Genomic DNA, 16,832 nt, shown 5'->3' with positions numbered 1-16,832 from the left:
TCTAGCCTCCAACACGTTCTCGGGGGTCACCTGGGGCTGCAGAAAACTCAGGATCGTATTCTACACCGGTTTTACTGGGCTAGCATATTCAGAGAGGTGAAAGAGTTTTGTAAATCTTGCTCGACCTGCCAGATAACGAGCCCCCAGCCACATTTCCATAGACCCCTAATACCTCTCCCTATTATCGAGGTACCGTTTGACCGAATAGCTATGGATCTCATAGGCCCAGTACCGAAGTCCACCAGAGGGCATCAACACAGAGGCGGTGCCACTGCGACATACCTCGGCCAAACTCATACCTAGGGAGTTAATGGAAATGTTTTTCCGAGTAGGACTACCTAAAGAGGTTCTGACCGACCAGGGGACCCCTTTTATGTCCACGGTCATGAGGGAACTCTGTAAGTTGCTGCACATAAAACAACTTATGACGTCCGTTTACCATCCGTAAACGGTCAGTCTGCTAGAAAGGTTTAACCAAACATTAAAAAATCTGTTGAAAAGGGTAGTGTCTAAAGATGGGAAGGACTGGAACCTGGTTTCCAGCCAGGTGAGGTCAAATACCGGACCGGAGTTTAAGTGCCGGTCCGGGTTTTGGCAGCACCTGGCTGTCCTTAAATAGGCAGCTTGGCTCAGTCTCAGTGTTGGGATCTGAGGTTTTGTGCCGGACTGGAGGGCTGAGACCCACGTGCAGGGGGAACAGGCCGCCTAAAGCCTGCTGTGGACTACTGTAGGCAGAACTGCCAACAAGGTGACTTGTGCAATATGAACTTTCCATTGTGTGTGAGTTAACACCAAAGACTGCAACGTGACATGTTGTTTTGTGCAAACTGAACTTTCCATTTGTGTGTGAATTAACACCAAAGACTGCAAAGTGACGTGTTGTTTTATGCAACTGCCGCAAGTGTGAATTAGTGATGAGCGGGAGGTGCCATATTCGGTTTCGCGATATTTCGCGAATATTCGCATGAATATTCGTGTTATATTCGTCGAAATCGAATATTCGCAATTATTCCAATTATCGCGAAATTATTTTTCGCATATTGCGAAAATTTATCTTGATAGTATAAGGCAACGTTCCTATGCTAATGACTATGGCTAGGCTAATATGTGTATATTACGAAATTTCGTAATATTGCTCTAACTTCGTCTCTTAGAATATTACGAATATTCTAAAAGACGAAGTTAGAGCAATATTAAGAACATTTGCAAAAGTCGAAATTGCGATGCGAGTAATATAACACGAAATAGTCGCATGAAGATTTCAATTTAGCACAGCTATATTCCATATTCTAGCCTAATATGGAATATAGCTGTGTTAAGTTAGCACTGCTATATTCCATATTAGGCTAGAATATGGAATATAGCTGTGCTAAATTGAAATCTTCATGCGACTATTTCGTGTTATATTACTCGCATCGCAATTTCGACTTTTGCAAATGTTCTTAATATTGCTCTAACTTCGTCTTTTAGAATATTCGTAATATTCTAAAAGATGAAGTTAGAGCAATATTACGAAATTTCGTAAAATACACATAGATTGTATTTAAGCTAATATACTGCTATAGTAATAATTTTTAATAGTGTACATATTTTACAAAACTTAAGTTCAGAAGAGGCAAAAAAAATTACAGGAAAAAAAAGGGATTATAGCACTATATTAGCTAAATTACAATCTATATGTGTATTTTACGAAATTTCGTAATATTGCTCTAACTTCGTCTTTTAGAATATTCGTAATATTCTAAGAGACGAAGTTAGAGCAATATTACGAAATTTCTAAAAGACGAAGTTAGAGCAATATTAAGAACATTTGAAAAAGTCGAAATTGCGATGCGACTAATATAACACGAAATATTCGCATGAAGATTTCAACTTAGCACTGCTATACTCCATATTCTAGCCTAATATGGAATATAGCAGTGCTAACTTAGCACAGCTATATTCCATATTAGGCTAGAATATGGAGTATAGCAGTGCTAAGTTGAAATCTTCATGCGAATATTTCGTGTTATATTACTCGATGCGTTATATTAAATTGCGATGCGACTAATATAACACGAAATATTCGCATGAAGATTTCAACTTAGCGCAGCTATACTCCATATTCTAGCCTAATATGGAATATAGCAGTGCTAACTTAGCACAGCTATATTCCATATTAGGCTAGAATATGGAGTATAGCTGTGCTAAGTTGAAATCTTCATGCGAATATTTCGTGTTATATTACTCGCATCGCAATTGCGACTATTGCGAAATTTCGTAAAATACACATATAGATTAGATTGTAATTTAGCTAATATGGAATATAGCAGTAAGTTGAAAGCGCCACTGACTGGAGCAGCCAGGAAGCCAGGAATCCAAAGGACAGGTAAGAACAACTTTAGGGAAGTGGGAAAGAAAAAAATATAATAAAAAAAAAAAAGAAAAAAAACGAATATTCTATTTCGCGAATATATAGAACGATATTCTAAATATTCGCGAAATCTCGAAATTGCGATATTCGAGAAAAAAATTCGCAATTCGAATATTCGCGCTCAACACTAGTGTGAATAAACACTGAAGTTTGAGTTAAGAACTTGTATTTTGCTTCTGGACTGCATCTGCTTACCCTATCTACCAGAGCGAAACCCCTCAATGTGTTCTTCTCCCATACCATGTAGATTGTAAGCCCTCACGGGCAGGGCCCTCTCTCCTCCTGTACCAGTTTGTAACTCGTCTTGTTTATGCTTAGTGCAATTGTCTGTATTATGTATGTATACCCTTTTCATATGTACAGCGCTATGGAATGAATGGTGCTTTAATAATAAATAATAATAATAATGCAGGAATGGGAATTCAGAAAATGGATCATATACAATGAAGAATAGAAGCAGAAATTAAGAAAGAAAAATGTAGAAAAAATAGAGAGAAAAGAAAAGGAGAGCAAAAAGGAGAGAAAAAAAAGTATTTGTAAAAGAATAGAGAAGAAAAAAATCTGATCTATGCATAAGGGCTCATGCACACGACCGTATGCCCTCCGAGAAATATGGTTCGTGAGAGGGCCTTATGTCCCGGAGCGGCATACATCGTGCGCACGGGAGCGCACAGCATCATAGGTTACTATGGTGCTGTGCGCATCGGGCCGCCCACAGGACTATTGTCCCGCACTCATAATATCATATGAGTGCAGGACAATAGTCCCGTGGTCGGCCTGATGCGCACAGTATCATAGTAATCTATGATGCTGTGTGCTCCCGTGCGCACGATGTATGCCGCTGCGGGACATATGGCCCCCTCAGGGACCGTATGTCTCCGAGGGCATACTGTCGTGTGCATGAGCCCTTATTCTTACAAATTACAGAAAAAAATCACATTCTCTATTCAGTCCTTTTGGGAGACAAGGTAGCCAAGCGATGGATCCAGAAGCATTCACGTTGTTTTAGTTGTAACGTACGGTTTCCTCCCCTGGGTGGAATCGATACTTGAAATCGCAATGATGAAACGTGATGATTGCACTCCTTGAAATGGGCCGGAATTGGTAATAGCCATTGCTTAGTTCTACTGGTGGACTTGTGCTTGGAGATACGGTCTCTTATATGTTGTGTAGTCTCAGCAAAGTAAATCAGGCCACAAGGGCATTTAATAAGATAAACCACATAGGTGGAGTCACAGGTGAAGAATCCCTCAATTGGGTATTTTTTGCCTGAATATAGTCTGACGCTGTGCAATGTCAGGTCACAGTACTGCACAGGTAGGAAGAAGCAATGCATCTTGAATCTGCAGCGCAGTAAGTTTTTTTTTTTTACATGTTTGATCTGAGGCTAATGGGGTCCGATCTGATACTAATGGGGTCCGATCTGAGACTAATGGGGTCTAATCTGAGGCTAATGGGGTCTGATCTGAGGTTAATAGGGTCTGATCTGAGGCTACTGGAGTCCGATCGGAGGCTAATAGGGTCTGATCTTAGGCTAATTGTGGGTTTGATCTGAGGCTAATGGAGGCTGAGGGTCTGATCTAAGGCTAATAAAGGCTGGGGGTTTGATCTGAGGCTAATGAAGGCTGAGGGTCTGATCTAAGGCTAATAAAGGCTGGGGGTCTGATCTAAGGCTATTGGAGGCTGGGGGTCTTATCTGAGGCTATTGGAGGCTGGGGGTATGATCTAAGGCTGATGGAGGCTGGGGGCTGATCTAAGACTGATGGGAGGCTAGGGGGTCTGATGGGGGGCTGATGAAGGTTGGGGGGTCTGATCTGAGGCTAATGGAGGTTGGGGTCTGATCTAAGGCTGATGGAGCTTGGGTATCAGATTTTGGGGTCTGATCTGAGGCTGATGTGGTCCAATCTGAGGCTAATGGGGTCAGATCTGAGGCTAATGGAGTCCGATCTGAGGCTCATTGGGGGTCTTATCTGAGGCCGATGGAGGCTGGGGGGTCTGATCTGAGGCTGATGGAGCCTGTGGGGTCTGATCTAAGGCTAATGGAGGCTGGGAGTCTGATATAAGGCTGATGGCGGCTGGGGGGTTCTAATCTAAGGTTGATGGAGGATGGGGGGCTTATCTGAGACTGATGGGAGGCTGGGGGGTCTGATGGGAGGCTGATGGAGGTTGGGGGGTCTGATCTGAAGCTAATGGAGGTTGGGGGTCTGATCTAAGACTGATGGAGCTTGGGTATCAGATTTTGGGGTCTGATCTGAGGCTGATGTGCACCATCTTGCTGGAAAAACTCAGGGAACGTGCCAGCTTCAGTGCATAAAGAGGGAAACACATCATCATGTAGCAATTTCGCATATCCAGTGACCCCCTTAGACTTTTATCTTTGGGGTCATCTGAAGGCAATTGTCTATGCTGTGAAGATACGAGATGTGCAGCACCTGAAACTACGGATACTGGAAGCCTGTGCTAGCATTTCTCCTACGGTGTTGCTATCAGTGTGTGAAGAGTGGGAGAAGAGGGTTGCATTGACAATCCAACACAATGGGCAGCACATTGAACACATTTTATAAGTGGTCAGAAACTTGTAAATAACTCATGAAAGAATAAAGTTACGTTAAAACCAAGCACACCATTGTTTTTCTTGTGAAATTCCCAATAAGTTTGATGTGTCACATGACCCTCTTCCTATTGAAAAAACAAAAGTTGGATTCAAAATGGCCACCATGGTCACCACCCATCTTGAAAAGTTTCCCCGCTCACATATACTAATGTGCCACAAACAGGAAGTTAATATCACCAACCATTCCCATTTTATTAAGGTGTATCCATATAAATGGCCCACCCTCCCAGCATGCTTAGACTACCTACAGCTATCAGCCTGCAGCAGGGCATGGTGGGAGTTGTAGTTTTACAACAGCTGGAGGGCCGCAGGTTGGCCATGCCTGCTATACTGAAATGACTTTATTTAGGTACAACATTTTCAGGGCTTCTTCACACAATTCAACCTGGCATTGACTCCTATTGAATGGGTTCTTTTTTGAATAAGCAAGTCATATAGTATTGAGCGAGGGCCCTTAGTATAGTGAATTAGTGTCACTGATTGGCCATATGTCCTCATTTTGGCACTACAAAGCAATGAATAGTTCTGTCAGAACAAGATCGAATATAGAAAGTTATATCCAGTTTATAAGGTAAATATGAATGTGAACAACCTACATAGAAAAAATGAGCCCACAGCGTACCCATAAAATATAGTAAAGCTTTGTTATGTATACAAATGAGATAAAAAGTCTTATTAAAAGTCACATGATGCAAGAACAGGTGGCAGAAAAAACGTCCTCCAGAGACCACATTGTTTAGAAATGGGGGTGAATATGGAAATTTACAAAAATTGTAAATGCTGGCCGAACTACATCCACTGGGTGATGCCCTGTAAACAGCATAACTGCAAATAATACCAAATAAAAGTAACTATGTCCAGACCAGAGGTAAAAAACTAATGCCAATATTCCAAACTCACCCATTTGTAACTGTGGTCAGTGGTGGACATAACACCAATGCGCGTTTTGGTGTACCTTCGTCTGGGGGTCATAATAAAGCTTTACTATATTTTATGGGTACGCTGTGGGCTTATTTTTTCTATGTGGGTTGTTTGCAGTTTGTTGAGCTGGTACCATGGTTACTATAATAGATTTGGGTGGTGTTCAAGCATAGTATATTGCACACTGTTGATCTAGGTGTCATGAGTGCTTGGCCTGTTTGGTAGTTTTTGTTTAGATATGAACGTGACAGACATCCATCTATACATTTGAATAGGTCTTTTCTCTAGCATGCACGTGAGATTTTAACAAACCTCATTCAAAGGTGTATGAAATGATCCCTGGAGTAGAACATTTCTTCAACAGAAATCTGCCATGTGTGTACGTAATCATACACACAACAAACTGACGTATAACATATAAAATGATGGAGAACCATGTGATTTCAGAGTTTGAAAAAATAAATAAATAACAACAGGAACGGTAATAATGATGTTACAGTAATAAAAATTCTGTGGATCAATAAAGGATCTATGATTGACAAATGACTCCTGGTTTAGCTTCCTTAGGCCTATTGCACATGATCGTAGGTGTCCCATTGCCGTATTGTGGACCGTAATACACGGGCACCGTTCCGTGTGCATTCCGCATCACGGATGCGGACCCATTGACTTGAATGGGTCCGCATATCCGGAGATGCGTAACGGAAGCACGGAACGGAACCCTACGGAAGCACTATAGAATGCTTCTGTGGGGTTTCGTCCCGTACTTCCGTTCCGCAAAAAGATAGAACATGGTAACATAGTACATAAGGCCGAAAAAAGACATTTGTCCATCCAGTCAGTGCCGTTTCTAGGGGCGGGCGGGACGGGCGGCCGCCCGGGGCGCTGTCAGAAGGGGGGCGCCAGCAGGGGCGCCCTCTTGTCGTTTCTCTGCCGTGCGCCCTGCCTCCCTCCCTCTGACATCTCGCCTGACCTGCGCCCGAGTGCCGGCCCGAGTCCTCTCACTCTTCAGACAGTGCGGGTGGCACTTACTGACGTCACGCGCCTGCTCCTCCCACTAGGCGGCGCAGGCAGGCGCGTGACGTACAGTGAGTGAGTGAGCGCCGCACTGCCTGCCTGTTACCGCCCGCCCTGAGCCCCTGAGCAGTGCTGATGCCTGCTGTGAGGTGAGTGATGGTCTGGGGGGGGGCATTAATTACAATGGGGGAGCCACTGTGGGAGACATGAAAATGGGGGCCACTGTCACTGTGGGGGACATTAAGTTTAATAAGGATCACTATGGACATTATTTAGAATGGAGGCTGCTGTGGGTGTCATTACTCATTATAACTGTATAATGTCTGATAGGCCTAGTCCTGAGCTGAGTTATATCACCCTGCCCATGCCCTGTATAATAATGTACCCATCCCTGATACCCCTTAGTTATATTACCCCGCTGGAGTAATATAACTAAGGGGTATCAGGGTACATTATTATACAGGGCAGGGTAATATAACTCAGGACTAGGCCTATCAGACATTATACAGTTATAATGACACCCACAGCAGCCTCCATTCTAAATAATGTCCATAGTGATCCTTATTAAAAATAATGTCCCCCCACAGGCAGGCAGTGCGGGCGCGACGTACAGTAGTGAGGTGCGCACCGCCGCCCGCACTGCCTGCCTGTTACCGCCCGTCCGGAGCAGTGCTGAGAAAGAAGCCTGCTGTGAGTGAGAGCCTGAGTCTATGGGACAGTCACTGGGTGCGTGGGTCACTGGGTGCGTCACTGTGACCGTCCGTGCAATGTGGTTACACATTTTTTACAATGGGGAGACACTTATTTCATCGAGCAGTTTTGAGGGCGGGGGGGGGGGAGTTTTTTTGACACTCGCCCTGACAGAAATTTTACCTAGAAACTGCACTGCATCCAGTTCGGCCTGTTATCCTGCAAGTTGATCCAGAGGAAGGCAAAAAAAAAACCTGTGAGGTAGAAGCCAATTTTCCTAACTTTATGGAATAAAAAATTCCTTCCCGACTCCAATCAGGCAATCAGAATAACTCCCTGGATCAACGACCCCTCTCTAGTAGCTATAGACTGTAATATTATTACATGTCCTATCTTTTTGCAGAACGGATGGATCGCGGACCCATTAAAGTGAATGGGTCCACGATCCGCTGCGGCTGCCCCACAGTCTGTGTTCGTGCATTGCGGGCCGCAGCACGGCCACGGGGCGCACACGTTCGTGTGCAGGAGGCCTTAGAGTGATGGACTTAGTGATAGAACCTTCTGGGACAATATCTATGAATTTTATAATTTCTTTCTTTGGTTATAAGAAACACAGAGAAGTTATAGTTATTTTATTAATTAATATGATGTATCATGAAAATAACGCAAACACAATCAAATTGCTATAAAAAAAGTCAAACATTATGTACAAAGCTTTCTGTTTCTTAGTATTCTTGAGACTCCAGAAGACGTTAGGTAAATACAGTCCACGTTTCTTGTATTCTGTAGACTTGGATTTTTATAAGCCATTTAAGAGAATGATGTGATGGGTATATAATATTTATTTACAAGGACCATCCCATTTCAAAATGACGCCCTGCTGCTTGAAATGCTTCCATCGTTTGCACATCTGAAAGACAAAATGGTTTCATATAACTTAAAGGGATTCTGTCACCAGATTTAACCCTATTAGTCTAGCTGATACTAGCGATGTGCTAATGTCAGCTAAACCTAACTAGCCTATTTCTACTTTTATCTACGCCCCCGTTACGCCAGAAATCTAATTTTTATAATATGCTAATTAGCCTCTAGGAGCACGGGGGGGGGGGGGGGGGGGGGTTAAATAATAGGGTTAAATCTGGTGACAGAATCCCTTTAAGTCAAATTTAGATGGACCTGCACAGCTAGCTTCTCATGAGATATAAAATATTATTGATGCAAGAGAAGTCACAAAAAAGTAGACTGGTTGTTCACTTATACTCCTTCCTTCATCTCCAAAGGGGCCTTTAAAATGAGATCTATGATGGATTGCCATTGCCCACCCCCCCCCCTCCCCCCCCCCACTTCCCTGTTAGTGCTCTCAAACAGATAAAAATAAGAGTATTGCAGATTTGATACCTTTTAATGGCTAACAAAAATAGAAGTAATGATGTTACATAGTGAGCTTTCGGGACATCACCAGTCCCTTCATCAGGCGTACTACAAGAATATATGAAGAAACAGCAGTATATATACAATAAGAACAGAGACATGGGGGAATGAATGGACATTTGAAAAACAACGGAACAGAATATTCAAAGATCTTGAGAATGAGTCCTTAAAAGGGTTGTCTCATCATGGACAATGGGGGCATATCGCTAGTATATACCCCCATTGTCTTATAGGTGCGGGTCCCACCGCTGGGACCCGCTCCTATATCGAGAATGGAGCCCTGTTTCCGTCGGCCCCATAGAAATGAATGGGAGCGTGGTATGCTCCCATTCACTTCTATGGGGAGCCGGCTTGGTGGTGGCCGGACCGGAGTCGTCCAGCCACCACCTAGCGGGGCTCCGTTCTCCGCACCTATAAGACAATGGGGGCATATCCTAACGATATGCCCCCATTGTCCATGATGAGACAGCCCCTTTAATTATCTTACAGATAAGGGGTGTGACAGTTTTATGGTCTCTAAATTGATATCTCAGAGACCTGGTGCCCCGACTATGTCTATAGAATACTCTTTATATCTTGTAGATCATAAATCCTAGGGACAAATTCAGTCCAGTATTCAAAGTGTCAAGTAGTGTTATAAATTTGTATTCCCAAATTCTTCTGGCTCTTTGAGATTTGAAATTACCTTTTAATATGAGAACTTTCATGTGTTCTTCATTGTGTCCTGGGCTACAGAAATGCTTAGCCACAGGAAAGTGTAGCTTCTTCTCTTTAATCGTGTGGCGGTGGGACCTCATCCTTGCATTGAGTTTCTGTCCTGTTTCTCCAACGTAAAGGCCCCCAACAGCGCATTTTGTGCAGAGAATCAGATAAACAACATTAGGCCTCATGCACACGACCGTTGTTGTGGTCCGCATCCGAGCCGCATTTTTTGCGGCTCGGGTCCGGACCCATTCACTTCAATGGGGCCGCAAAGATGCGGACAGCACTCCGTGTGCTGTCCGCATTCCTTTCTCCGTTCTGTGGCCCCGCAAAAAAATATAGCATGTCCTATTCTTGTCTGTTTTGCGGACAAGAATAGGCATTTCTACAATGGGCCGCCCGTTCAATTCCGCAAATTGCGGAAGTTAAATGGGCAGCTTCCGTTTTTTTTGCAAACTGCAAAAAACAGAACGGTCGTGTGCATGAGGCCTTAGATGTAGAACATATGAATGTCCCAAGGACATGGGCGTAACTACCATAGCGGCAGACTAGGCGACTGCTATGGGGCCCAGGGCAAGTGGGGGCGCAGTCATAGTTGGGATCATCTCCTCTTCTACTGGGGGGGAAACTTGGTCAGGACTCCACCCTCTAAGGTAACAACTTTTAGGAAATGTGGCAGTGGAAAAAATGGCCCAAGGGTCACTGAAAGGGGTTTAGGTGGAAACCCTTCTGTCCTATGTGGGGGGCCTGATTTGATCCTTGCTATGGGGCCCTTACTTCTCTTTGTACGCCACTGCCCAAGGATCTTATAGTCCTGCTGTGTGTTGGGGATCTGGATCTCATCTGTTGTCATTATGTGGGAACAGGTTTTGCATCTTCTTATTAGAGATGAGCGAATAGAAGTTGACGAAGTGGAATCCGATCCGAATTTCAGGAAAAATTTGATTCGTCCCGAAGTCGAATTTACTTGTGGTTCGTGTTAACGAATCAAATTTTTTCTAAAATGGCTGCTGCACATGTTACAAAGTGAAAGTAAGAAGCCCGGGAACGGGGAAGCACCTATAATGCCGTGCAGACAGCCAATCAGCAGCCAGCCAGCCCCTGTGATGTCACAGCCCTATAAAAAGTCTCCTCATGCTCGGTCTCTGCCATTTTACAGTGAACTTAGGGCAGGGAGAGATACAGGCACCAAGGACAGTGCTAGGAAAGACTTTATTAAATTAACATTTACCTGTAAGTGTCCATTCACATGTCCGTATGTGTTTTGCGTATCCGCAAAACACGGACACCAGCAATGTGTGTTCCGCATTCGCCGGCACTCATAGAAAATGCATTTTCTTGTCCGCAACTGCGGACAAAAATAGGACATGTTCTATTTTTTGCGGAACGGAAGTGCGGATCCGGAAGTGTGGATCCGCAAATGCGGATGCGGACAGCACATTCCAGCCCCATTGAAAAGGAATGGGTCCGCACCTGTTCCGCAAAATTGAGGAACGAATGCGGACCCATTTTACGGACGTGTGAATGGACCCTAAGGCTGAGTTCACACTTGAGTTAGTTGGTCAGTTTTGGCCTCGTAATTGACCAAGTAAGTGAAGTGTGCAGTGATTCTAATAGCGATGTCATCTGCATATCATACTGACTCACAGTATTATTTTACTACCATGGGAGACTCCCTATGCGCGTTACTGCAAGGCACAGTTTTCTACACCACTATACAGGCTCTCTGCAGCCAGGAAATAGCGGTTTTTTAACGCGATTCGTCATGAATAAATTTGGATCAAATCAAATCTTTTTGGGAAATTCAGCATATCGTTCGAATAGAATTTTTGAGAATTTCGCTCATCTCTACTGCTTATATTACAGGGATGGGTTTCTTTTTCTGTGGTACATGGCCTTGAACTTGATCTGATCAGAATAGTCCTTGGATTTGGAGGTTGTCGGTAAGCTCGTAAGGGGGGATCTGGGAAGATTGTTTTTAGTCGGTCATCCTTATGTAGGACATGGTGTAATTTTTTGGAAGTTTTCCTCAGTACTTCTAGTTGTGGATTGTAGGTCACAACCAGAGGTACGCGCTGGTTCAGTTTTTTTCATTGTATTGGAGAAGTTGACTTCTGGGGATCTTGGTGGCTCTTGTGATCTGATATTCAATTGAAGCAGGATGATAGCCCTGGTGTAAAAATGTCCTTTTCAGGTGTTGTAAATGCTCATCCCTGTTTGATGGGCTGGTACAGATTCGATTATATCTGATGGCTTGACTATAGATGATAGACTTTTTAATATGCTTGGGGTGGAGGCTGTCCCATTTGAAGTATGTAGGCCGATCAATAGGTACAGGGATGTCTGTCTTGAAGTTTTATGGTGGTGTCCAGAAAGCTGACTTGTGTGTGTGAATAGTTGCTTGACACTTTGAATACTGGACTGAATTTGTCACCGGGATTTATGACACACTACAAGATCTAAAGAGTCTTCTATAGACATAGTCGGGGCACCAGGTCTCTGAGATAACATAAATTTAGAGACCATAAAACTTTCACACCCCTTATCTGTAAGATAATTAAGGACTCATGCTCAAGATCTTTGATATTCTGTTGTTATGTTGTTTTTCAAATTGGTATTAAACAGTCCTCCTCATCATGCTGTTCACATTTTGACATCAGGAGACGAAGACGACACATAACAATTGATCAACAGTACCTCGCGGAAGTGGCCACTGAGTTTAGAGTGTCACAGAGAGTCATCAGCAGGTTGTAAAACAAAGATACTGGAGGAGTCACAGAAAGGCATAGAAGTGGACGTCCTTTGGCCACATCCCACACTGATGTCTGCTTCATTGTCAACAATGCCCTGTGGAACCGGATGATGAATGCCACCCAACCTCAGGCACATTTAAGGTAGGTGAGAGGCACCCAAGTGTCATGTCAGACCATTCTAAATGGTTTGCATCAGCATGGTCTGTGTGCTAGATGACCTGCAATGCTAACTGACCACACCTTCAGGCACAGACTTCATTGTCTTCCATGGGCCAGGGAGTATCTACGCTGGAAAAGGGACCAGTGGGTCTCAGTGCTGTTCACTGATCAAAGTCGATTCACGCTGAGCAGAAATGATGGCTGCCAACGATGTTGGAGGCGTCAAGGAGAGCGCTATGCATCAGCCACTGTTGTCACCAGACGAGCCGCTGGTGGTGGTGTTACAGTGTGGGCAGGTGTGTCTAGTCACGACAGAACTGCCCTACACTTTGTGAATGGTACAGTGACAAGGCCATACTACTTGAATAACATCATTAATCCAGTCATTGTGCATGAACAACACAGGCCTAATTTCATCTTCATGTATGACAATGCACCAGCTCATCGAGGTCGCATCATTAGGGAACAGAAGCTGGAAACTGGGGTACCTCAAATGGAGTGGCCTGCACTTTCTCCAGACCTAAATCCCATTGAAAACCTATTGGATCAGCTGAGTCGCCTTGTAGAGGCTTGTAACTCTGTACCCCAGAACTGCAATGAACTGAGGGCCACCCTTCAAGAACAGTGGGATGCCATGCCTCAGCAGACAATGAGTCGACTTGTGAATAGCATGAGACATGGTTGTCAAGCTGTAATTGATGCTCAAGGCCACATGACAAATTATTGAGACACTGACATTTTTGTGGGGGTATACCCACCAGTGGTGTTGGCTTTTGTTTCAATAAATTGTTTGAGATGAGGAAATCACCATGGCATGCTTCTGCTTAATGCCCTACTTTCATGCTATAATATCACTGTAGTGTCAACTTTTTACTCTTTCCATAAATTTCACCCAAAAGCCAAATATCCCTAACTTTTTGTGAATAGTGTATAAAGTGCTGAATGTGATATGTGGCTGTTTAAAATTTGTCATTTTGACTACCATAGATGTAGATTATAAATAGCTAATGTCTGAGTAAAGTGCTGCACTATGTACCCCTCTGCAGGGCAGGCAGTCATCATCTGAAGTAGGTCTCTGCCCTTTATAATGCTGCAAAAATGACAATCGAATGTCAGAAGTTGTAAAGTTTTATATGACTAATGCCTCATTCACACAGTCCATGTTCTGTCAGCGATTTCCATCAGTGATTGTGAGCCAAAACCAGGATTTGAGCCTCCACAGACATATGGTATAAGGCCTCATGCACACGACAGTGTTTTTTCACTGTCAGTGATTTGGCTTCAGTGGTCTGTGTCCGATTTTGCTTCAGTTGTGTTTCCTTGTGTCTTCCTTTTTTTTTGTCTGACAGGGGGGAAAAAAGGAAGGTTAATGAAAAGTCCAGCAAGAAGGATAGTCCAGCTCAGCTCAGGTGAAAAAGTTATAAAATTTCCATATAACAAGATGTGTACAGTGACGCGTTTCAGACCTCTAAGGGTCCTTCTTCATGACAAACGCAAAAATGTAATGGGATCTCCCTCCGATAAATACCTGCCAGACCACAAATTGATCACCTGGGGATGGGAGGTGTCGGGGGGAGGTCCTACAATATCCTCAATTAAAAATACCAACAAGCCAAAAAGAAAGAAAAAAAAGGGGAAAAAAGGAAAGAAAAAAAGATGATACGGCTCAATTATTAAAATAAAATATGGAGCAATGTGTTCACAGATAACGGAGCAGATTAATATAAAGACAGAGAGCAAACATGTTGATATATGAATTTTGCTGAGATGGTCCACTGTAATTCCCTTCAAACCATTTCGCAGAATGAATCTGGTTACATAAACTCCTCTAGAGATTTCAAAACTTCAAACAGAGATTTCCATCCTATACAATCCCGATCTGCAGCATTAGATAAATACCAGGAATTAGTGGAGAGAGACTTATGCCTCTTATTTGAGGTTACCAAACCACAGAGTCATTCCAACATGACTTTAGCTGAGAGAACTGCACTTCGGGATTTAATGGATAGAAAGGATATTATAATAAGGGAGGCAGACAAGGGTGGAGCGGTAGTCATTTTGGATTGGGGTCTTCACAAACAACTAATTACAATCATGTTGCATGATCCCTGGATACATAAAGGACTCACGATCTGTACTCCAGGTTTTTTCGGGATTTGAACGGAAGGAGGATTTGTTGTGGATCACAGCGGATATTAAATCCTTATATACCAATATTCCACACAATTTAGCTCTTACATCCCTACGTCGGTTTTTAAACCAGTACAGTAATTATACCTTGGAACTCAGGGAATACATTGCCCTGGTGGTGGATTTCCTCCTCAGACACAATTATTTTTTATTCGATGATTCATTTTTTCTGCAGTTATCAGGGGTGTCGATGGGGGCAAAATTCTCTCCCTCCATTGCTAATATTTTTATGGCATGGTGGGAGGGTTATTTTCTCCTCATCGACACCTCTCCTTTTTTGGATCGCTTGCTCTGGTATGGACGTTACATCGATGACTTGCTGATGGTTTGGTCTGGTGGTGTGGCGTTCGTACCAGAGCTGGCTTCTTTTTTCAATTCTTGCTTAGATTCCATACAATTTGTTTTTCATTTTGATACTACAGAGATACAATTTTTGGATTTGTGTCTGGGGGGGGAGTACTTCCACCCACAGGGTTAATACATCCACCTATCGCAAAGAATTGGCTGGCAACACCACGCTATTTGCACACTCATGCCATCCACCTCATACCATTCGGAATTGTCACAGTCGTTACCTCTGACTGTGACCTTCCGTCCTTGCTCGTTCGGCGCTCCTCGCTGAAGTTTTGTTCCTGTGTTATTTGTGGTTCTTTATGGGTTAACTCCCCTGTGTGCCTATTTGGAGTTAATCCTCTGTCTGCTCCATGGGTGTGGCCTCTCTGCTGCACCCATGGAACCTGTATATAAGGCTGAGGTTTCCTCAGTTCTGGCTCTCCTGGTGTGTGTCTTGTCCTGCTCCTGTTTGTACTCACTCTCCCATGCTGCTGACCCATGGGATCCGTGTCTGTCTGTCTGTGCTCTGTGGGTTTCCTACTTGTTCATTCCCGTCCTCTTTCCTGTCTTTCTGTTATCTGTTCTGCCAGTTATGTTTTAGTTACTTTGTGTGTATTCATATGTCTGTGTTCAGCAAGCCCTTGCTGCACCTTTCTTTGCAGCAGAGTGGCATGCGCAAGGCCATGCAGTTTACTACTGGTGGAGCAAGTCCTTCTCTGCTCATTGCCACTCCTGCTCCCTTGCGTGAACTCCTGCTTGTATTTTTAGTTACCTTGTGTGTATTCATATGTCTCGGTTCAGCAAGCCCTTGCTGCAGCGCGCCTAGCTGCAGAGTGCTATGCGCAAGGCCACGCAGTATACCACTGGTGGAGCAAGTCCTTCTCTGCTCATTGTCACTCCTGTTTCCTTGCTATGTACCTCTGCTTGTGTTATTAGTTGCCCTGTTTGTATTTGCCTGTCTGTTATGTATGCCTATGTGCCGTCGGTACCTTCTGGTACCTGTTGTCCATTCGTTCCTGCTGTCACTGTCTAGTTCACGCTCCAGAGTGGACCGTGGCAACGTCCTGCTGCAAAGTCTAACCCTACCATCTGGGGCCCTAGTGAATACCAGGAGTTGCTTAGTCACGCCCCTCTGGAGTATTACTAGACAGTGGCGCAGTGGGGGTTTTCTCCCACTGTGCTGACGGTACATAGAGCTCATGTTTTGTCTGTGCTGCCTTCCCTGATTTTTGTTTGTGCAATAAACTCTTGTGTGTCTGTATCTGATTTCCGTTTGTTTATTGCTTGACGACGTGGTGGTCTCTCCTGGGACCTCCAACTCGTGACAGGAATATCCCGAAGGGAGAACTGATTCGGGCCCGCCGAAATTGCTCTGACAATGATACCTATGATAGGGAAGCTTCCAATATAAAAAACAGATTATTAAGCAGGGCATATACATCCAATAACATAGAGCAGGCAAAGAAAACAGTTTCTAATATGGACAGACACCTTTTAGTGTTTCCAAAGTCCACCTATGATAGTGGATGTGCTATTCCTTCTATTTCAGAAAGACAAGCCACCTATTTTGTTACGCAGCAGAGTCAGGAATTTCCTGCAATTTGAAAAA

The 16,832-nt window shown here is 43.8% G+C and overlaps 1 protein-coding gene across 1 annotated transcript in view; it reads right to left on the bottom strand.

Annotated features, from left to right (window-relative positions):
* Positions 1 to 8,389: 8,389 nt before the first annotated feature.
* FGFBP2 (fibroblast growth factor binding protein 2) overlaps positions 8,390 to 16,832 on the bottom strand; it is a 40,051-nt gene continuing 31,608 nt past the window's right edge. Inside the window, exon 2 of the mRNA XM_040420563.1 lies at positions 8,390 to 8,565. The gene's annotated coding sequence lies outside the window, so the exon portion shown is untranslated. The remainder of the gene's footprint in view (positions 8,566 to 16,832) is intronic.

The sequence above is a fragment of the Bufo bufo genome, chromosome 2 (assembly GCF_905171765.1).
Source record: "Bufo bufo chromosome 2, aBufBuf1.1, whole genome shotgun sequence".
NCBI lineage: Eukaryota > Metazoa > Chordata > Amphibia > Anura > Bufonidae > Bufo > Bufo bufo.
Note: the sequence above shows the minus strand (reverse complement) of the source record. Positions and strands in the feature narration are given on the sequence as shown.